The following is a 22,352-nucleotide window of genomic DNA, read 5'->3' as shown; positions in this document are numbered from 1 at the left end:
ATCAGAGTCCGGGAATCAGAGATGGGGAATCAGAGGCGGGGAATGAGATATTGGGAATCAGAGGCGGGGAATCAGAGGCAGGGAAACAGAGGCGGGGAATCAGATATGGGGAATCAGAGGTTGGGAATCAGAGGCAGGGAATCAGAAGTGGGGAATCAGAGGCTGGGAATCAGATGCGGGGAATCAGAGGTGGGGAATCAGAGCTGGGGAATCAGAGGCGGGGAATCAGATTTGGGGAATCAGAGGCAGGGTATTAGATATGGGGAAACAGAGGAGGGGAATCAGAGGCGGGGAAACAGAGGCGTGGAATCAGATATGGGGAATCAGAGGTGGGGAATAAGTGGCAGGGAAGCAGAGGCGGGGTATCAGAGCTGGGGAATCAGAGGCGGGGAATCTGAGTTGGGTTATCAGAGGAGGGGAATCAGATATGGGGAAACATGCGGGGCATCAGAGGTGGGGAAACAGAGGCGGGGAATCAGATATGGGGAATCAGAGGTGGGGAATCAGAGGCAGGGAATCAGATGTGCGCAATCAGAGATGGGGTATCAGAGGCATGGAATCAGAATCAGAAGCGGAGAATCAGAGGCCGGGAATCAGAGGCCGGGAATCAGATGCCGGGAATAAGAGGCCGGGAATCAGAGGTGGGGAATCTGAGTCCGGAAATCAGAAATGGGGAATCAGAGGCGGGGAATGAGATATGGGGAATCAGAGGCGGGGAATCAGAGGCGGGGAAACAGAGGCGGGGAATCAGATATGGGGAATCAGAGGTGGCGAATCAAAGGTTGTGAATCAGAGATGGGGAATCAGAGGCGGGGAATCAGAGGCAGGGAAACAAACACGGGGAATCAGAGGCGGGGAATCAGAGCTGGGGAATCAGAGTCGGGGAATCAGAGTTGGGGAATCAGAGGCGTGGAATCAGATATGGGGAAACAGAGGCGGGGAATCAGAGGCGGGGAAACAGAGGCGGGGAATCAGATATGGGGAATCAGAGGTGGGGAATCAGAGGTTGGGAGTCAGAGGCAGGGAATCAGAGGCGGGGAATCAGAGGCGGGGAATCAGAGGCAGGGAATCAGATGTGCAGGATCAGAGAAGGGGAATCAGAGGCAGGGAATCAGAGGCGGGGAATCAGAGGCGGGGAATCAGAGGCCGGGAATCAGAGGCCGGGAATCAGAGGCCGGGAATCAGAGTCCGGGAATCAGAGGCTGGAAATCAGAGGCCGGGAATCAGAGGTTGGGAATAAGAGGCACGGAATCAGATGTGCGGTATCAGAGATGGGGAATCACAGGCAGGGAATCAGAGGCGGGGAATCAGAGGCGCGGAATCAGAGGCAGGGAATCGGATGTGCGGAATCAGAGATGGGGAATCAGAGGTGGGGAATCAGAGTCCGGGAATCAGAGATGGGGAATTAGAGGCGGGGAATCAGAGGCGGGGAAACATAGGTGGGGAATCAGATATGGGGATTCAGACGTGGGGAATCAGAGGCGCTGAATCAGAGATGGTGAATCAGAGGCGGGGAATCAGAGGCAGGAAATCAGACATGGGGAATGAGAGGCTGGGAATCAGACACGGGGAATCAGAGGTGGGGAATCAGAGCTGGGGAATCAGAGGTGGGGAATCAGAGGTGGGTAATCAGAGTTGGGGAATCAGAGGCGGGGAATCAGATATGGGGAAACAGAGGCGGGGAATCAGAGGAAGGGAAACAGAGGCGGGGAATCAGATATGGGGAATCAGAGGAGGGGAATCAGAGGTTGGGAATCAGAGGCAGGGACTCAGAGGTTGGGATTCAGATGCAGGGAATCAGATGCGGGGAATAAGAGGTGGGGATTCAGAGGCGAGAAATCAGAGGCAGGGAATCAGAGTTGGGGAATCAGAGGCAGGGAATTAGATATGGGGAAACAGAGGCGGGTAATCAGAGGCGGGGAATCAGAGGCGGGGAATCAGAGGCAGGGAATCAGATGTGCGGAATCAGAGATGGGGAATCAGAGTCCGGGAATCAGAGATGGGGAATACGAGGCGGGGAATGAGATATGGGGAATCAGAGGCGGGGAATCAGAGGCGGGGAAACAGATGCGGTGAATCAGATATGGGGAATCAGAGGTGGCGAATCAAAGGCGCTGAATCAGAGATGGTGAATCAGAGGCGGGGAATCAGAGGCAGGGAATCAAACACGGGGAATCAGAGGCGGGGAATCAGAGTTGGGGAATCAGAGGCGGGGAATCAGAGGCGGGGAAACAGAGGCGGGGAATCAGATATGGGGAATCAGAGGTGGGGAATCAGATGTTACGAATCAGAGGCAGTGAATCAGAGGCGGGGAATCAGAGGCGGGGAATGAGAGGCAGGGAATCAGATGTGCGGAATCAGAGATGGGGAATCAGAGGCAGGGAATCAGAGGCGGGGAATCAGAGGCAGGGAATCAGAGGCCGGGAATCAGAGGCGGGGAATCAGATATGGGGAATCAGAGGTGGGGAATCAGAGGCAGGGTATCAGATGTGCGGAATCAGAGATGGGGAGTCAGAGGCAGAGAATCAGAATCAGAAGCGGGGAATAAGAGGCCGGGAATCAGAGGTGGGGAATCAGAGTCCGGGAATCAGAGATGGGGAATCAGAGGCGGGGAATGAGATATTGGGAATCAGAGGCGGGGAATCAGAGGCAGGGAAACAGAGGCGGGGAATCAGATATGGGGAATCAGAGGTTGGGAATCAGAGGCAGGGAATCAGAAGTGGGGAATCCGAGGCTGGGAATCAGATGCGGGGAATCAGAGGCGGGGAATCAGAGCTGGGGAATCAGAGGCGGGGAATCAGATTTGGGGAATCAGAGGCAGGGTATTAGATATGGGGAAACAGAGGAGGGGAATCAGAGGCGGGGAAACAGAGGCGTGGAATCAGATATGGGGAATCAGAGGTGGGGAATAAGTGGCAGGGAAGCAGAGGCGGGGTATCAGAGCTGGGGAATCAGAGGCGGGGAATCTGAGTTGGGTTATCAGAGGAGGGGAATCAGATATGGGGAAACATGCGGGGCATCAGAGGCGGGGAAACAGAGGCGGGGAATCAGATATGGGGAATCAGAGGTGGGGAATCAGAGGCAGGGAATCAGATGTGCGGAATCAGAGATGGGGTATCAGAGGCATGGAATCAGAATCAGAAGCGGAGAATCAGAGGCCGGGAATCAGAGGCCGGGAATCAGATGCCGGGAATAAGAGGCCGGGAATCAGAGGTGGGGAATCTGAGTCCGGGAATCAGAAATAGTGAATCAGAGGCTGGGAATGAGATATGGGGAATCAGAGGCGGGGAATCAGAGGCGGGGAAACAGAGGCGGGGAATCAGATATGGGGAATCAGAGGTGGCGAATCAAAGGTTGTGAATCAGAGATGGGGAATCAGAGGCGGGGAATCAGAGGCAGGGAAACAAACACGGGGAATCAGAGGCGGGGAATCAGAGCTGGGGAATCAGAGTCGGGGAATCAGAGTTGGGGAATCAGAGGCGTGGAATCAGATATGGGGAAACAGAGGCGGGGAATCAGAGGCGGGGAAACAGAGGCGGGGAATCAGATATGGGGAATCAGAGGTGGGGAATCAGAGGTTGGGAGTCAGAGGCAGGGAATCAGAGGCGGGGAATCAGAGGCGGGGAATCAGAGTCAGGGAATCAGATGTGCAGGATCAGAGAAGGGGAATCAGAGGCAGGGAATCAGAGGCGGGGAATCAGAGGAGGGGAATCAGAGGCCGGGAATCAGAGGCCGGGAATCAGAGGCCGGGAATCAGTGGCCGGGAATGAGAGGCCGGGAATCAGAGGCTGGAAATCAGAGGCCGGGAATCAGAGGTGGGGAATAAGAGGCACGGAATCAGATGTGCGGTATCAGAGATGGGGAATCACAGGCAGGGAATCAGAGGCGGGGAATCAGAGGCGCGGAATCAGAGGCAGGGAATCGGATGTGCGGAATCAGAGATGGGGAATCAGAGGTGGGGAATCAGAGTCCGGGAATCAGAGATGGGGAATTAGAGGCGGGGAATCAGAGGCGGGGAAACATAGGTGGGGAATCAGATATGGGGAATCAGAGGTGGGGAATCAGAGGCGCTGAATCAGAGATGGTGAATCAGAGGCGGGGAATCATAGGCAGGAAATCAGACATGGGGAATGAGAGGCTGGGAATCAGACACGGGGAATCAGAGGTGGGGAATCAGAGCTGGGGAATCAGAGGTGGGTAATCAGAGGTGGGGAATCAGAGTTGGGGAATCAGAGGCTGGGAATCAGATATGGGGAAACAGAGGCGGGGAATCAGAGGAAGGGAAACAGAGGCGGGGAATCAGATATGGGGAATCAGAGGAGGGGAATCAGAGGTTGGGAATCAGAGGCAGGGACTCAGAGGTTGGGATTCAGATGCAGGGAATCAGATGCGGGGAATAAGAGGTGGGGATTCAGAGGCGAGAAATCAGAGGCAGGGAATCAGAGTTGGGGAATCAGAGGCAGGGAATTAGATATGGGGAAACAGAGGTGGGGAATTAGAGGCGGGGAATCAGAGGCCGGGAATAAGAGGCCGGGAATCAGAGGTGGGTAATCAGAGTCCGGGAATCAGAGGCGGGGAATGAGATATGGGGAATTAGAGGCGGGGAATCAGAGGCGGGGAAACAGAGGCGGGGAATCAGATATGGGGAATCAGAGGTGGCGAATCAATGGCGGTGAATCAGAGATGGGGAATCAGAGGCGGGGAATCAGAGGCAGGGCATCCAACACGGGGAATGAGAGACGGGGAATCATAGCTGGGGAATCAGAGGCGGGGAATCAGAGTTGGGGAATCAGAGGCGGTGAATCAGATATGGGGAAACAGAGGCGGGAAATCAGAGGCGGGGAAACAGAGGCGGGGAATCAGATATGGGGAATCAGAGGTGGGGAATCAGTGGTTGGGAATCAGAGGCAGGGAATCAGAAATGGGGAATCAGAGGTGGGGAATCAGTGGTTGGGAATCAGATGTGCGGAATCAGATATGGGGAATCAGAGTCCGGGAATCAGAGATGGGGAATCAGAGGCGGGGAATGAGATATGGGGAATCAGAGGCGGGGAATCAGAGGCAGGGAATCAGATGTGCGGAATCAGAGATGGGGAATCAGAGTCCGGGAATCAGAGATGGGGAATCAGAGGCGGGGAATGAGATATGGGGAATCAGAGGTGGGGAATCAGAGGCGGGGAAACAGAGTCGGGGAATCAGATATGGGGAATCAGAGGTGGGGAATCAGATGTTACGAATCAGAGGCAGTGAATCAGAGGCGGGGAATCAGAGGCGGGGAATCAGAGGCAGGGAATCAGATGTGCGGAATCAGAGATGGGGAATCAGAGGCAGGGAATCAGAGGCAGGGAATCAGAGGCAGGGAATCAGAGGCCGGGAATCAGAGGCGGGGAATCAGATATGGGGAATCAGAGGTGGGGAATCAGAGGCAGGGTATCAGATGTGCGGAATCAGAGATGGGGAGTCAGAGGCAGAGAATCAGAATCAGAAGCGGGGAATAAGAGGCCGGGAATCAGAGGTGGGGAATCAGAGTCCGGGAATCAGAGATGGGGAATCAGAGGCGGGGAATGAGATATTGGGAATCAGAGGCGGGGAATCAGAGGCAGGGAAACAGAGGCGGGGAATCAGATATGGGGAATCAGAGGTTGGGAATCAGAGGCAGGGAATCAGAAGTGGGGAATCAGAGGCTGGGAATCAGATGCGGGGAATCAGAGGCGGGGAATCAGAGCTGGGGAATCAGAGGCGGGGAATCAGATTTGGCGAATCAGAGGCAGGGAATTAGATATGGGGAAACAGAGGAGGGGAATCAGAGGCGGGGAAACAGAGGCGTGGAATCAGATATGGGGAATCAGAGCTGGGGAATCAGAGGCGGGGAATCTGAGTTGGGTTATCAGAGGAGGGGAATAAGATATGGGGAAACATGCGGGGCATCAGAGGCGGGGAAACAGAGGCGGGGAATCAGATATGGGGAATCAGAGGTGGGGAATCAGAGGCAGGGAATCAGATGTGCGGAATCAGAGATGGGGTATCAGAGGCATGGAATCAGAATCAGAAGCGGAGAATCAGAGGCCGGGAATCAGAGGCCGGGAATCAGATGCCGGGAATAAAAGGCCAGGAATCAGAGGTGGGGAATCTGAGTCCGGGAATCAGAAATGGGGAATCCGAGGCGGGGAATGAGATATGGGGAATCAGAGGCGGGGAATCAGAGGCGGGGAAACAGAGGCGGGGAATCAGATATGGGGAATCAGAGGTGGCGAATCAAAGGTTGTGAATCAGAGATGGGGAATCAGAGGCGGGGAATCAGAGGCAGGGAAACAAACACGGGGAATCAGAGGCGGGGAATCAGAGCTGGGGAATCAGAGGCGGGGAATCAGAGTTGGGGAATCAGAGGCGTGGAATCAGATATGGGGAAACAGAGGCGGGGAATCAGAGGCGGGGAAACAGAGGCGGGGAATCAGATATGGGGAATCAGAGGTGGGGAATCAGAGGTTGGGAGTCAGAGGCAGGGAATCAGAGGCGGGGAATCAGAGGCGGGGAATCAGAGTCAGGGAATCAGATGTGCAGGATCAGAGAAGGGGAATCAGAGGCAGGGAATCAGAGGCGGGGAATCAGAGGAGGGGAATCAGAGGCCGGGAATCAGAGGCCGGGAATCAGAGGCCGGGAATCAGAGGCCGGGAATGAGAGGCCGGGAATCAGAGGCTGGAAATCAGAGGCCGGGAATCAGAGGTGGGGAATAAGAGGCACGGAATCAGATGTGCGGTATCAGAGATGGGGAATCACAGGCAGGGAATCAGAGGCGGGGAATCAGAGGCGCGGAATCAGAGGCAGGGAATCGGATGTGCGGAATCAGAGATGGGGAATCAGAGGTGGGGAATCAGAGTCCGGGAATCAGAGATGGGGAATTAGAGGCGGGGAATCAGAGGCGGGGAAACATAGGTGGGGAATCAGATATGGGGAATCAGAGGAGGGGAATCAGAGGTTGGGAATCAGAGGCAGGGACTCAGAGGTTGGGATTCAGATGCAGGGAATCAGATGCGGGGAATAAGAGGTGGGGATTCAGAGGCGAGAAATCAGAGGCAGGGAATCAGAGTTGGGGAATCAGAGGCAGGGAATTAGATATGGGGAAACAGATGTGGGGAATTAGAGGCGGGGAATCAGAGGCCGGGAATAAGAGGCCGGGAATCAGAGGTGGGTAATCAGAGTCCGGGAATGAGAGGCGGGGAATGAGATATGGGGAATTAGAGGCGGGGAATCAGAGGCGGGGAAACAGAGGTGGTGAATCAGAGGCGGGGAATCAGAGGCAGGAAATCAGACATGGGGAATGAGAGGCTGGGAATCAGACACGGGGAATCAGAGGTGGGGAATCAGAGCTGGGGAATCAGAGGTGGGTAATCAGAGGTGGGGAATCAGAGTTGGGGAATCAGAGGCTGGGAATCAGATATGGGGAAACAGAGGCGGGGAATCAGAGGAAGGGAAACAGAGGCGGGGAATCAGATATGGGGAATCAGAGGAGGGGAATCAGAGGTTGGGAATCAGAGGCAGGGACTCAGAGGTTGGGATTCAGATGCAGGGAATCAGATGCGGGGAATAAGAGGTGGGGATTCAGAGGCGAGAAATCAGAGGCAGGGAATCAGAGTTGGGGAATCAGAGGCAGGGAATTAGATATGGGGAAACAGAGGTGGGGAATTAGATGCGGGGAATCAGAGGCCGGGAATAAGAGGCCGGGAATCAGAGGTGGGTAATCAGAGTCCGGGAATCAGAGGCGGGGAATGAGATATGGGGAATTAGAGGCGGGGAATCAGAGGCGGGGAAACAGAGGCGGGGAATCAGATATGGGGAATCAGAGGTGGCGAATCAATGGCGGTGAATCAGAGATGGGGAATCAGAGGCGGGGAATCAGAGGCAGGGCATCAAACACGGGGAATGAGAGACGGGGAATCATAGCTGGGGAATCAGAGGCGGGGAATCAGAGTTGGGGAATCAGAGGCGGTGAATCAGATATGGGGAAACGGAGGCGGGAAATCAGAGGCGGGGAAACAGAGGCGGGGAATCAGATATGGGGAATCAGAGGTGGGGAATCAGTGGTTGGGAATCAGAGGCAGGGAATCAGATATGGGGAATCAGAGGTGGGGAATCAGTGGTTGGGAATCAGATGTGCGGAATCAGATATGGGGAATCAGAGTCCGGGAATCAGAGATGGGGAATCAGAGGCGGGGAATGAGATATGGGGAATCAGAGGCGGGGAATCAGAGGCAGGGAATCAGATGTGCGGAATCAGAGATGGGGAATCAGAGTCCGGGAATCAGAGATGGGGAATCAGAGGCGGGGAATGAGATATGGGGAATCAGAGGTGGGGAATCAGAGGCGGGGAAACAGAGGCGGGGAATCAGATATGGGGAATCAGAGGTGGGGAATCAGATGTTACGAATCAGAGGCAGTGAATCAGAGGCGGGGAATCAGAGGCGGGGAATCAGAGGCAGGGAATCAGATGTGCGGAATCAGAGATGGGGAATCAGAGGCAGGGAATCAGAGGCAGGGAATCAGAGGCAGGGAATCAGAGGCCGGGAATCAGAGGCGGGGAATCAGATATGGGGAATCAGAGGTGGGGAATCAGAGGCAGGGTATCAGATGTGCGGAATCAGAGATGGGGAGTCAGAGGCAGAGAATCAGAATCAGAAGCGGGGAATAAGAGGCCGGGAATCAGAGGTGGGGAATCAGAGTCCGGGAATCAGAGATGGGGAATCAGAGGCGGGGAATGAGATATTGGGAATCAGAGGCGGGGAATCAGAGGCAGGGAAACAGAGGCGGGGAATCAGATATGGGGAATCAGAGGTTGGGAATCAGAGGCAGGGAATCAGAAGTGGGGAATCAGAGGCTGGGAATCAGATGCGGTGAATCAGAGGCGGGGAATCAGAGCTGGGGAATCAGAGGCGGGGAATCAGATTTGGGGAATCAGAGGCAGGGAATTAGATATGGGGAAACAGAGGAGGGGAATCAGAGGCGGGGAAACAGAGGCGTGGAATCAGATATGGGGAATCAGAGCTGGGGAATCAGAGGCGGGGAATCTGAGTTGGGTTATCAGAGGAGGGGAATAAGATATGGGGAAACATGCGGGGCATCAGAGGTGGGGAAACAGAGGCGGGGAATCAGATATGGGGAATCAGAGGTGGGGAATCAGAGGCAGGGAATCAGATGTGCGGAATCAGAGATGGGGTATCAGAGGCATGGAATGAGAATCAGAAGCGGAGAATCAGAGGCCGGGAATCAGAGGCCGGGAATCAGATGCCGGGAATAAAAGGCCGGGAATCAGAGGTGGGGAATCTGAGTCCGGGAATCAGAAATGGGGAATCCGAGGCGGGGAATGAGATATGGGGAATCAGAGGCGGGGAATCAGAGGCGGGGAAACAGAGGCGGGGAATCAGATATGGGGAATCAGAGGTGGCGAATCAAAGGTTGTGAATCAGAGATGGGGAATCAGAGGCGGGGAATCAGAGGCAGGGAAACAAACACGGGGAATCAGAGGCGGGGAATCAGAGCTGGGGAATCAGAGGCGGGGAATCAGAGTTGGGGAATCAGAGGCGTGGAATCAGATATGGGGAAACAGAGGCGGGGAATCAGAGGCGGGGAAACAGAGGCGGGGAATCAGATATGGGGAATCAGAGGTGGGGAATCAGAGGTTGGGAGTCAGAGGCAGGGAATCAGAGGCGGGGAATCAGAGGCGGGGAATCAGAGTCAGGGAATCAGATGTGCAGGATCAGAGAAGGGGAATCAGAGGCAGGGAATCAGAGGCGGGGAATCAGAGGAGGGGAATCAGAGGCCGGGAATCAGAGGCCGGGAATCAGAGGCCGGGAATCAGAGGCCGGGAATGAGAGGCCGGGAATCAGAGGCTGGAAATCAGAGGCCGGGAATCAGAGGTGGGGAATAAGAGGCACGGAATCAGATGTGCGGTATCAGAGATGGGGAATCACAGGCAGGGAATCAGAGGCGGGGAATCAGAGGCGCGGAATCAGAGGCAGGGAATCGGATGTGCGGAATCAGAGATGGGGAATCAGAGGTGGGGAATCAGAGTCCGGGAATCAGAGATGGGGAATTAGAGGCGGGGAATCAGAGGCGGGGAAACATAGGTGGGGAATCAGATATGGGGAATCAGAGGTGGGGAATCAGAGGCGCTGAATCAGAGATGGTGAATCAGAGGCGGGGAATCAGAGGCAGGAAATCAGACATGGGGAATGAGAGGCTGGGAATCAGACACGGGGAATCAGAGGTGGGGAATCAGAGCTGGGGAATCAGAGGTGGGTAATCAGAGGTGGGGAATCAGAGTTGGGGAATCAGAGGCTGGGAATCAGATATGGGGAAACAGAGGCGGGGAATCAGAGGAAGGGAAACAGAGGCGGGGAATCAGATATGGGGAATCAGAGGAGGGGAATCAGAGGTTGGGAATCAGAGGCAGGGACTCAGAGGTTGGGATTCAGATGCAGGGAATCAGATGCGGGGAATAAGAGGTGGGGATTCAGAGGCGAGAAATCAGAGGCAGGGAATCAGAGTTGGGGAATCAGAGGCAGGGAATTAGATATGGGGAAACAGAGGTGGGGAATTAGAGGCGGGGAATCAGAGGCCGGGAATAAGAGGCCGGGAATCAGAGGTGGGTAATCAGAGTCCGGGAATCAGAGGCGGGGAATGAGATATGGGGAATTAGAGGCGGGGAATCAGAGGCGGGGAAACAGAGGCGGGGAATCAGATATGGGGAATCAGAGGTGGCGAATCAATGGCGGTGAATCAGAGATGGGGAATCAGAGGCGGGGAATCAGAGGCAGGGCATCAAACACGGGGAATGAGAGACGGGGAATCATAGCTGGGGAATCAGAGGCGGGGAATCAGAGTTGGGGAATCAGAGGCGGTGAATCAGATATGGGGAAACAGAGGCGGGAAATCAGAGGCGGGGAAACAGAGGCGGGGAATCAGATATGGGGAATCAGAGGTGGGGAATCAGTGGTTGGGAATCAGAGGCAGGGAATCAGATATGGGGAATCAGAGGTGGGGAATCAGTGGTTGGGAATCAGATGTGCGGAATCAGATATGGGGAATCAGAGTCCGGGAATCAGAGATGGGGAATCAGAGGCGGGGAATGAGATATGGGGAATCAGAGGCGGGGAATCAGAGGCAGGGAATCAGATGTGCGGAATCAGAGATGGGGAATCAGAGTCCGGGAATCAGAGATGGGGAATCAGAGGCGGGGAATGAGATATGGGGAATCAGAGGTGGGGAATCAGAGGCGGGGAAACAGAGGCGGGGAATCAGATATGGGGAATCAGAGGTGGGGAATCAGATGTTACGAATCAGAGGCAGTGAATCAGAGGCGGGGAATCAGAGGCGGGGAATCAGAGGCAGGGAATCAGATGTGCGGAATCAGAGATGGGGAATCAGAGGCAGGGAATCAGAGGCAGGGAATCAGAGGCAGGGAATCAGAGGCCGGGAATCAGAGGTGGGGAATCAGATATGGGGAATCAGAGGTGGGGAATCAGAGGCAGGGTATCAGATGTGCGGAATCAGAGATGGGGAGTCAGAGGCAGAGAATCAGAATCAGAAGCGGGGAATAAGAGGCCGGGAATCAGAGGTGGGGAATCAGAGTCCGGGAATCAGAGATGGGGAATCAGAGGCGGGGAATGAGATATTGGGAATCAGAGGCGGGGAATCAGAGGCAGGGAAACAGAGGCGGGGAATCAGATATGGGGAATCAGAGGTTGGGAATCAGAGGCAGGGAATCAGAAGTGGGGAATCAGAGGCTGGGAATCAGATGCGGGGAATCAGAGGCGGGGAATCAGAGCTGGGGAATCAGAGGCGGGGAATCAGATTTGGGGAATCAGAGGCAGGGAATTAGATATGGGGAAACAGAGGAGGGGAATCAGAGGCGGGGAAACAGAGGCGTGGAATCAGATATGGGGAATCAGAGCTGGGGAATCAGAGGCGGGGAATCTGAGTTGGGTTATCAGAGGAGGGGAATAAGATATGGGGAAACATGCGGGGCATCAGAGGCGGGGAAACAGAGGCGGGGAATCAGATATGGGGAATCAGAGGTGGGGAATCAGAGGCAGGGAATCAGATGTGCGGAATCAGAGATGGGGTATCAGAGGCATGGAATCAGAATCAGAAGCGGAGAATCAGAGGCCGGGAATCAGAGGCCGGGAATCAGATGCCGGGAATAAAAGGCCGGGAATCAGAGGTGGGGAATCTGAGTCCGGGAATCAGAAATGGGGAATCAGAGGCGGGGAATGAGATATGGGGAATCAGAGGCGGGGAATCAGAGGCGGGGAAACAGAGGCGGGGAATCAGATATGGGGAATCAGAGGTGGTGAATCAAAGGTTGTGAATCAGAGATGGGGAATCAGAGGCGGGGAATCAGAGGCAGGGAAACAAACACGGGGAATCAGAGGCGGGGAATCAGAGCTGGGGAATCAGAGGCGGGGAATCAGAGTTGGGGAATCAGAGGCGTGGAATCAGATATGGGGAAACAGAGGCGGGGAATCAGATATGGGGAATCAGAGGTGGGGAATCAGAGGTTGGGAGTCAGAGGCAGGGAATCAGAAGCGGGGAATCAGAGGCGGGGAATCAGAGTCAGGGAATCAGATGTGCAGGATCAGAGAAGGGGAATCAGAGGCAGGGAATCAGAGGCCGGGAATCAGAGGCCGGGAATCAGAGGCCGGGAATGAGAGGCCGGGAATCAGAGGCTGGAAATCAGAGGCCGGGAATCAGAGGTGGGGAATAAGAGGCACGGAATCAGATGTGCGGTATCAGAGATTGGGAATCACAGGCAGGGAATCAGAGGCGGGGAATCAGAGGCGCGGAATCAGAGGCAGGGAATCGGATGTGCGGAATCAGAGATGGGGAATCAGAGGTGGGGAATCAGAGTCCGGGAATCAGAGATGGGGAATTAGAGGCGGGGAATCAGAGGCGGGGAAACATAGGTGGGGAATCAGATATGGGGAATCAGAGGTGGGGAATCAGAGGCGCTGAATCAGAGATGGTGAATCAGAGGCGGGGAATCAGAGGCAGGAAATCAGACATGGGGAATGAGAGGCTGGGAATCAGACACGGGGAATCAGAGGTGGGGAATCAGAGCTGGGGAATCAGAGGTGGGTAATCAGAGGTGGGGAATCAGAGTTGGGGAATCAGAGGCGGGGAATCAGATATGGGGAAACAGAGGCGGGGAATCAGAGGAAGGGAAACAGAGGCGGGGAATCAGATATGGGGAATCAGAGGAGGGGAATCAGAGGTTGGGAATCAGAGGCAGGGACTCAGAGGTTGGGATTCAGATGCAGGGAATCAGATGCGGGGAATAAGAGGTGGGGATTCAGAGGAGAGAAATCAGAGGCAGGGAATCAGAGTTGGGGAATCAGAGGCAGGGAATTAGATATGGGGAAACAGAGGCGGGGAATTAGAGGCGGGGAATCAGAGGCCGGGAATAAGAGGCCGGGAATCAGAGGTGGGTAATCAGAGTCCGGGAATCAGAGGTGGGGAATGAGATATGGGGAATTAGAGGCGGGGAATCAGAGGCGGGGAAACAGAGGCGGGGAATCAGATATGGGGAATCAGAGGTGGCGAATCAATGGCGGTGAATCAGAGATGGGGAATCAGAGGCGGGGAATCAGAGGCAGGGCATCAAACACGGGGAATGAGAGACGGGGAATCATAGCTGGGGAATCAGAGGCGGGGAATCTGAGTTGGGGTATCAGAGGCGGGGAATCAGATATGGGGAAACAGAGGCGGGGGATCAGAGGTGGGGAAACAGAGGCGGGGAATCAGATATGGGGAATCAGATGTGGGGAATCAGAGGCAGGGAATCAGAGGCGGGGAAACAGAGGCGGGGAATCAGATATGGGGAATCAGAGGTGGGGAATCAGATGTTACGAATCAGAGGCAGTGAATCAGAGGCGGGGAATCAGAGGCGGGGAATGAGAGGCAGGGAATCAGATGTGCGGAATCAGAGATGGGGAATCAGAGGCAGGGAATCAGAGGTGGGGAATCAGAGGCAGGGAATCAGAGGCCGGGAATCAGAGGCGGGGAATCAGATATGGGGAATCAGAGGTGGGGAATCAGAGGCAGGGTATCAGATGTTCGGAATCAGAGATGGGGAGTCAGAGGCAGAGAATCAGAATCAGAAGCGGGGAATAAGAGGCCGGGAATCAGAGGTGGGGAATCAGAGTCCGGGAATCAGAGATGGGGAATCAGAGGCGGGGAATGAGATATTGGGAATCAGAGGCGGGGAATCAGAGGCAGGGAAACAGAGGCGGGGAATCAGATATGGGGAATCAGAGGTTGGGAATCAGAGGCAGGGAATCAGAAGTGGGGAATCAGAGGCTGGGAATCAGATGCGGGGAATCAGAGGCGGGGAATCAGAGCTGGGGAATCAGAGGCGGGGAATCAGATTTGGGGAATCAGAGGCAGGGTATTAGATATGGGGAAACAGAGGAGGGGAATCAGAGGCGGGGAAACAGAGGCGTGGAATCAGATATGGGGAATCAGAGGTGGGGAATAAGTGGCAGGGAAGCAGAGGCGAAGTATCAGAGCTGGGGAATCAGAGGCGGGGAATCTGAGTTGGGTTATCAGAGGAGGGGAATCAGATATGGGGAAACATGCGGGGCATCAGAGGTGGGGAAACAGAGGCGGGGAATCAGATATGGGGAATCAGAGGTGGGGAATCAGAGGCAGGGAATCAGATGTGCGGAATCAGAGATGGGGTATCAGAGGCATGGAATCAGAATCAGAAGCGGAGAATCAGAGGCCGGGAATCAGAGGCCGGGAATCAGATGCCGGGAATAAGAGGCCGGGAATCAGAGGTGAGGAATCTGAGTCCGGAAATCAGAAATGGGGAATCAGAGGCGGGGAATGAGATATGGGGAATCAGAGGCGGGGAATCAGAGGCGGGGAAACAGAGGCGGGGAATCAGATATGGGGAATCAGAGGTGGCGAATCAAAGGTTGTGAATCAGAGATGGGGAATCAGAGGCGGGGAATCAGAGGCAGGGAAACAAACACGGGGAATCAGAGGCGGGGAATCAGAGCTGGGGAATCAGAGTCGGGGAATCAGAGTTGGGGAATCAGAGGCGTGGAATCAGATATGGGGAAACAGAGGCGGGGAATCAGAGGCGGGGAAACAGAGGCGGGGAATCAGATATGGGGAATCAGAGGTGGGGAATCAGAGGTTGGGAGTCAGAGGCAGGGAATCAGAGGCGGGGAATCAGAGGCGGGGAATCAGAGGCAGGGAATCAGATGTGCAGGATCAGAGAAGGGGAATCACAGGCAGGGAATCAGAGGCGGGGAATCAGAGGCGGGGAATCAGAGGCCGGGAATCAGAGGCCGGGAATCAGAGGCCGGGAATCAGAGGCCGGGAATCAGAGGCTGGAAATCAGAGGCCGGGAATCAGAGGTGGGGAATAAGAGGCACGGAATCAGATGTGCGGTATCAGAGATGGGGAATCACAGGCAGGGAATCAGAGGCGGGGAATCAGAGGCGCGGAATCAGAGGCAGGGAATCGGATGTGCGGAATCAGAGATGGGGAATCAGAGGTGGGGAATCAGAGTCCGGGAATCAGAGATGGGGAATTAGAGGCGGGGAATCAGAGGCGGGGAAACATAGGTGGGGAATCAGATATGGGGAATCAGAGGTGGGGAATCAGAGGCGCTGAATCAGAGATGGTGAATCAGAGGCGGGGAATCAGAGGCAGGAAATCAGACATGGGGAATGAGAGGCTGGGAATCAGACACGGGGAATCAGAGGTGGGGAATCAGAGCTGGGGAATCAGAGGTGGGGAATCAGAGGTGGGGAATCAGAGTTGGGGAATCAGAGGCGGGGAATCAGATATGGGGAAACAGAGGCGGGGAATCAGAGGAAGGGAAACAGAGGCGGGGAATCAGATATGGGGAATCAGAGGAGGGGAATCAGAGGTTGGGAATCAGAGGCAGGGACTCAGAGGTTGGGATTCAGATGCAGGGAATCAGATGCGGGGAATAAGAGGTGGGGATTCAGAGGCGAGAAATCAGAGGCAGGGAATCAGAGTTGGGGAATCAGAGGCAGGGAATTAGATATGGGGAAACAGAGGCGGGTAATCAGAGGCGGGGAATCAGAGGCGGGGAATCAGAGGCAGGGAATCAGATGTGCGGAATCAGAGATGGGGAATCAGAGTCCGGGAATCAGAGATGGGGAATACGAGGCGGGGAATGAGATATGGGGAATCAGAGGCGGGGAATCAGAGGCGGGGAAACAGATGCGGTGAATCAGATATGGGGAATCAGAGGTGGCGAATCAAAGGCGCTGTATCAGAGATGGGGAATCAGAGGCGGGGAATCAGAGGCAGGGAATCAAACACGGGGAATCAGAGGCGGGGAATCAGAGTTGGGGAATCAGAGGCGGGGAATCAGAGGCGGGGAAACAGAGGCGGGGAATCAGATATGGGGAATCAGAGGTGGGGAATCAGATGTTACGAATCAGAGGCAGTGAATCAGAGGCGGGGAATCAGAGGCGGGGAATGAGAGGCAGGGAATCAGATGTGCGGAATCAGAGATGGGGAATCAGAGGCAGGGAATCAGAGGCGGGGAATCAGAGGCAGGGAATCAGAGGCCGGGAATCAGAGGCGGGGAATCAGATATGGGGAATCAGAGGTGGGGAATCAGAGGCAGGGTATCAGATGTGCGGAATCAGAGATGGGGAGTCAGAGGCAGAGAATCAGAATCAGAAGCGGGGAATAAGAGGCCGGGAATCAGAGGTGGGGAATCAGAGTCCGGGAATCAGAGATGGGGAAACAGAGGCGGGGAATGAGATATTGGGAATCAGAGGCGGGGAATCAGAGGCAGGGAAACAGAGGCGGGGAATCAGATATGGGGAATCAGAGGTTGGGAATCAGAGGCAGGGAATCAGAAGTGGGGAATCAGAGGCTGGGAATCAGATGCGGGGAATCAGAGGCGGGGAATCAGAGCTGGGGAATCAGAGGCGGGGAATCAGATTTGGGGAATCAGAGGCAGGGTATTAGATATGGGGAAACAGAGGAGGGGAATCAGAGGCGGGGAAACAGAGGCGTGGAATCAGATATGGGGAATCAGAGGTGGGGAATAAGTGGCAGGGAAGCAGAGGCGGGGTATCAGAGCTGGGGAATCAGAGGCGGGGAATCTGAGTTGGGTTATCAGAGGAGGGGAATCAGATATGGGGAAACATGCGGGGCATCAGAGGCGGGGAAACAGAGGCGGGGAATCAGATATGGGGAATCAGAGGTGGGGAATCAGAGGCAGGGAATCAGATGTGCGGAATCAGAGATGGGGTATCAGAGGCATGGAATCAGAATCAGAAGCGGAGAATCAGAGGCCGGGAATCAGAGGCCGGGAATCAGATGCCGGGAATAAGAGGCCGGGAATCAGAGGTGGGGAATCTGAGTCCGGGAATCAGAAATGGGGAATCAGAGGCGGGGAATGAGATATGGGGAATCAGAGGCGGGGAATCAGAGGCGGGGAAACAGAGGCGGGGAATCAGATATGGGGAATCAGAGGTGGCGAATCAAAGGTTGTGAATCAGAGATGGGGAATCAGAGGCGGGGAATCAGAGGCAGGGAAACAAACACGGGGAATCAGAGGCGGGGAATCAGAGCTGGGGAATCAGAGTCGGGGAATCAGAGTTGGGGAATCAGAGGCGTGGAATCAGATATGGGGAAACAGAGGCGGGGAATCAGAGGCGGGGAAACAGAGGCGGGGAATCAGATATGGGGAATCAGAGGTGGGGAATCAGAGGTTGGGAGTCAGAGGCAGGGAATCAGAGGCGGGGAATCAGAGGCGGTGAATCAGAGTCAGGGAATCAGATGTGCAGGATCAGAGAAGGGGAATCAGAGGCAGGGAATCAGAGGCGGGGAATCAGAGGCGGGGAATCAGAGGCCGGGAATCAGAGGCCGGGAATCAGAGGCCGGGAATGAGAGGCCGGGAATCAGAGGCTGGAAATCAGAGGCCGGGAATCAGAGGTGGGGAATAAGAGGCACGGAATCAGATGTGCGGTATCAGAGATGGGGAATCACAGGCAGGGAATCAGAGGCGGGGAATCAGAGGCGCGGAATCAGAGGCAGGGAATCGGATGTGCGGAATCAGAGATGGGGAATCAGAGGTGGGGAATCAGAGTCCGGGAATCAGAGATGGGGAATTAGAGGCGGGGAATCAGAGGCGGGGAAACATAGGTGGGGAATCAGATATGGGGAATCAGAGGTGGGGAATCAGAGGCGCTGAATCAGAGATGGTGAATCAGAGGCGGGGAATCAGAGGCAGGAAATCAGACATGGGGAATGAGAGGCTGGGAATCAGACACGGGGAATCAGAGGTGGGGAATCAGAGCTGGGGAATCAGAGGTGGGTAATCAGAGGTGGGGAATCAGAGTTGGGGAATCAGAGGCGGGGAATCAGATATGGGGAATCAGAGGAGGGGAATCAGAGGTTGGGAATCAGAGGCAGGGACTCAGAGGTTGGGATTCAGATGCAGGGAATCAGATGCGGGGAATAAGAGGTGGGGATTCAGAGGAGAGAAATCAGAGGCAGGGAATCAGAGTTGGGGAATCAGAGGCAGGGAATTAGATATGGGGAAACAGAGGCGGGGAATTAGAGGCGGGGAATCAGAGGCCGGGAATAAGAGGCCGGGAATCAGAGGTGGGTAATCAGAGTCCGGGAATCAGAGGTGGGGAATGAGATATGGGGAATTAGAGGCGGGGAATCAGAGGCGGGGAAACAGAGGCGGGGAATCAGATATGGGGAATCAGAGGTGGCGAATCAATGGCGGTGAATCAGAGATGGGGAATCAGAGGCGGGGAATCAGAGGCAGGGCATCAAACACGGGGAATGAGAGACGGGGAATCATAGCTGGGGAATCAGAGGCGGGGAATCTGAGTTGGGGTATCAGAGGCGGGGAATCAGATATGGGGAAACAGAGGCGGGGGATCAGAGGTGGGGAAACAGAGGCGGGGAATCAGATATGGGGAATCAGATGTGGGGAATCAGAGGCAGGGAATCAGAGGCGGGGAAACAGAGGCGGGGAATCAGATATGGGGAATCAGAGGTGGGGAATCAGATGTTACGAATCAGAGGCAGTGAATCAGAGGCGGGGAATCAGAGGCGGGGAATGAGAGGCAGGGAATCAGATGTGCGGAATCAGAGATGGGGAATCAGAGGCAGGGAATCAGAGGCGGGGAATCAGAGGCAGGGAATCAGAGGCCGGGAATCAGAGGCGGGGAATCAGATATGGGGAATCAGAGGTGGGGAATCAGAGGCAGGGTATCAGATGTTCGGAATCAGAGATGGGGAGTCAGAGGCAGAGAATCAGAATCAGAAGCGGGGAATAAGAGGCCGGGAATCAGAGGTGGGGAATCAGAGTCCGGGAATCAGAGATGGGGAATCAGAGGCGGGGAATGAGATATTGGGAATCAGAGGCGGGGAATCAAAGGCAGGGAAACAGAGGCGGGGAATCAGATATGGGGAATCAGAGGTTGGGAATCAGAGGCAGGGAATCAGAAGTGGGGAATCAGAGGCTGGGAATCAGATGCGGGGAATCAGAGGCGGGGAATCAGAGCTGGGGAATCAGAGGCGGGGAATCAGATTTGGGGAATCAGAGGCAGGGTATTAGATATGGGGAAACAGAGGAGGGGAATCAGAGGCGGGGAAACAGAGGCGTGGAATCAGATATGGGGAATCAGAGGTGGGGAATAAGTGGCAGGGAAGCAGAGGCGAAGTATCAGAGCTGGGGAATCAGAGGCGGGGAATCTGAGTTGGGTTATCAGAGGAGGGGAATCAGATATGGGGAAACATGCGGGGCATCAGAGGTGGGGAAACAGAGGCGGGGAATCAGATATGGGGAATCAGAGGTGGGGAATCAGAGGCAGGGAATCAGATGTGCGGAATCAGAGATGGGGTATCAGAGGCATGGAATCAGAATCAGAAGCGGAGAATCAGAGGCCGGGAATCAGAGGCCGGGAATCAGATGCCGGGAATAAGAGGCCGGGAATCAGAGGTGGGGAATCTGAGTCCAGAAATCAGAAATGGGGAATCAGAGGCGGGGAATGAGATATGGGGAATCAGAGGCGGGGAATCAGAGGCGGGGAAACAGAGGCGGGGAATCAGATATGGGGAATCAGAGGTGGCGAATCAAAGGTTGTGAATCAGAGATGGGGAATCAGAGGCGGGGAATCAGAGGCAGGGAAACAAACACGGGGAATCAGAGGCGGGGAATCAGAGCTGGGGAATCAGAGTCGGGGAATCAGAGTTGGGGAATCAGAGGCGTGGAATCAGATATGGGGAAACAGAGGCGGGGAATCAGAGGCGGGGAAACAGAGGCGGGGAATCAGATATGGGGAATCAGAGGTGGGGAATCAGAGGTTGGGAGTCAGAGGCAGGGAATCAGAGGCGGGGAATCAGAGGCGGGGTATCAGAGGCAGGGAATCAGATGTGCAGGATCAGAGAAGGGGAATCACAGGCAGGGAATCAGAGGCGGGGAATCAGAGGCGGGGAATCAGAGGCCGGGAATCAGAGGCCGGGAATCAGAGGCCGGGAATCAGAGGCCGGGAATCAGAGGCTGGAAATCAGAGGCCGGGAATCAGAGGTGGGGAATAAGAGGCACGGAATCAGATGTGCGGTATCAGAGATGGGGAATCACAGGCAGGGAATCAGAGGCGGGGAATCAGAGGCGCGGAATCAGAGGCAGGGAATCGGATGTGCGGAATCAGAGATGGGGAATCAGAGGTGGGGAATCAGAGTCCGGGAATCAGAGATGGGGAATTAGAGGCGGGGAATCAGAGGCGGGGAAACATAGGTGGGGAATCAGATATGGGGAATCAGAGGTGGGGAATCAGAGGCGCTGAATCAGAGATGGTGAATCAGAGGCGGGGAATCAGAGGCAGGAAATCAGACATGGGGAATGAGAGGCTGGGAATCAGACACGGGGAATCAGAGGTGGGGAATCAGAGCTGGGGAATCAGAGGTGGGGAATCAGAGGTGGGGAATCAGAGTTGGGGAATCAGAGGCGGGGAATCAGATATGGGGAAACAGAGGCGGGGAATCAGAGGAAGGGAAACAGAGGCGGGGAATCAGATATGGGGAATCAGAGGAGGGGAATCAGAGGTTGGGAATCAGAGGCAGGGACTCAGAGGTTGGGATTCAGATGCAGGGAATCAGATGCGGGGAATAAGAGGTGGGGATTCAGAGGCGAGAAATCAGAGGCAGGGAATCAGAGTTGGGGAATCAGAGGCAGGGAATTAGATATGGGGAAACAGAGGCGGGTAATCAGAGGCGGGGAATCAGAGGCGGGGAATCAGAGGCAGAGAATCAGATGTGCGGAATCAGAGATGGGGAATCAGAGTCCGGGAATCAGAGATGGGGAATACGAGGCGGGGAATGAGATATGGGGAATCAGAGGCGGGGAATCAGAGGCGGGGAAACAGATGCGGTGAATCAGATATGGGGAATCAGAGGTGGCGAATCAAAGGCGCTGTATCAGAGATGGGGAATCAGAGGCGGGGAATCAGAGGCAGGGAATCAAACACGGGGAATCAGAGGCGGGGAATCAGAGTTGGGGAATCAGAGGCGGGGAATCAGAGGCGGGGAAACAGAGGCGGGGAATCAGATATGGGGAATCAGAGGTGGGGAATCAGATGTTACGAATCAGAGGCAGTGAATCAGAGGCGGGGAATCAGAGGCGGGGAATGAGAGGCAGGGAATCAGATGTGCGGAATCAGAGATGGGGAATCAGAGGCAGTGAATCAGAGGCGGGGAATCAGAGGCAGGGAATCAGAGGCCGGGAATCAGAGGCGGGGAATCAGATATGGGGAATCAGAGGTGGGGAATCAGAGGCAGGGTATCAGATGTGCGGAATCAGAGATGGGGAGTCAGAGGCAGAGAATCAGAATCAGAAGCGGGGAATAAGAGGCCGGGAATCAGAGGTGGGGAATCAGAGTCCGGGAATCAGAGATGGGGAATCAGAGGCGGGGAATGAGATATTGGGAATCAGAGGCGGGGAATCAGAGGCAGGGAAACAGAGGCGGGGAATCAGATATGGGGAATCAGAGGTTGGGAATCAGAGGCAGGGAATCAGAAGTGGGGAATCAGAGGCTGGGAATCAGATGCGGGGAATCAGAGGCGGGGAATCAGAGCTGGGGAATCAGAGGCGGGGAATCAGATTTGGGGAATCAGAGGCAGGGTATTAGATATGGGGAAACAGAGGAGGGGAAACAGAGGCGGGGAAACAGAGGCGTGGAATCAGATATGGGGAATCAGAGGTGGGGAATAAGTGGCAGGGAAGCAGAGGCGGGGTATCAGAGCTGGGGAATCAGAGGCGGGGAATCTGAGTTGGG

This window comes from Narcine bancroftii, chromosome 1 (assembly GCF_036971445.1).
Source record: "Narcine bancroftii isolate sNarBan1 chromosome 1, sNarBan1.hap1, whole genome shotgun sequence".
Taxonomy (NCBI): domain Eukaryota; kingdom Metazoa; phylum Chordata; class Chondrichthyes; order Torpediniformes; family Narcinidae; genus Narcine; species Narcine bancroftii.
Note: the sequence above shows the minus strand (reverse complement) of the source record.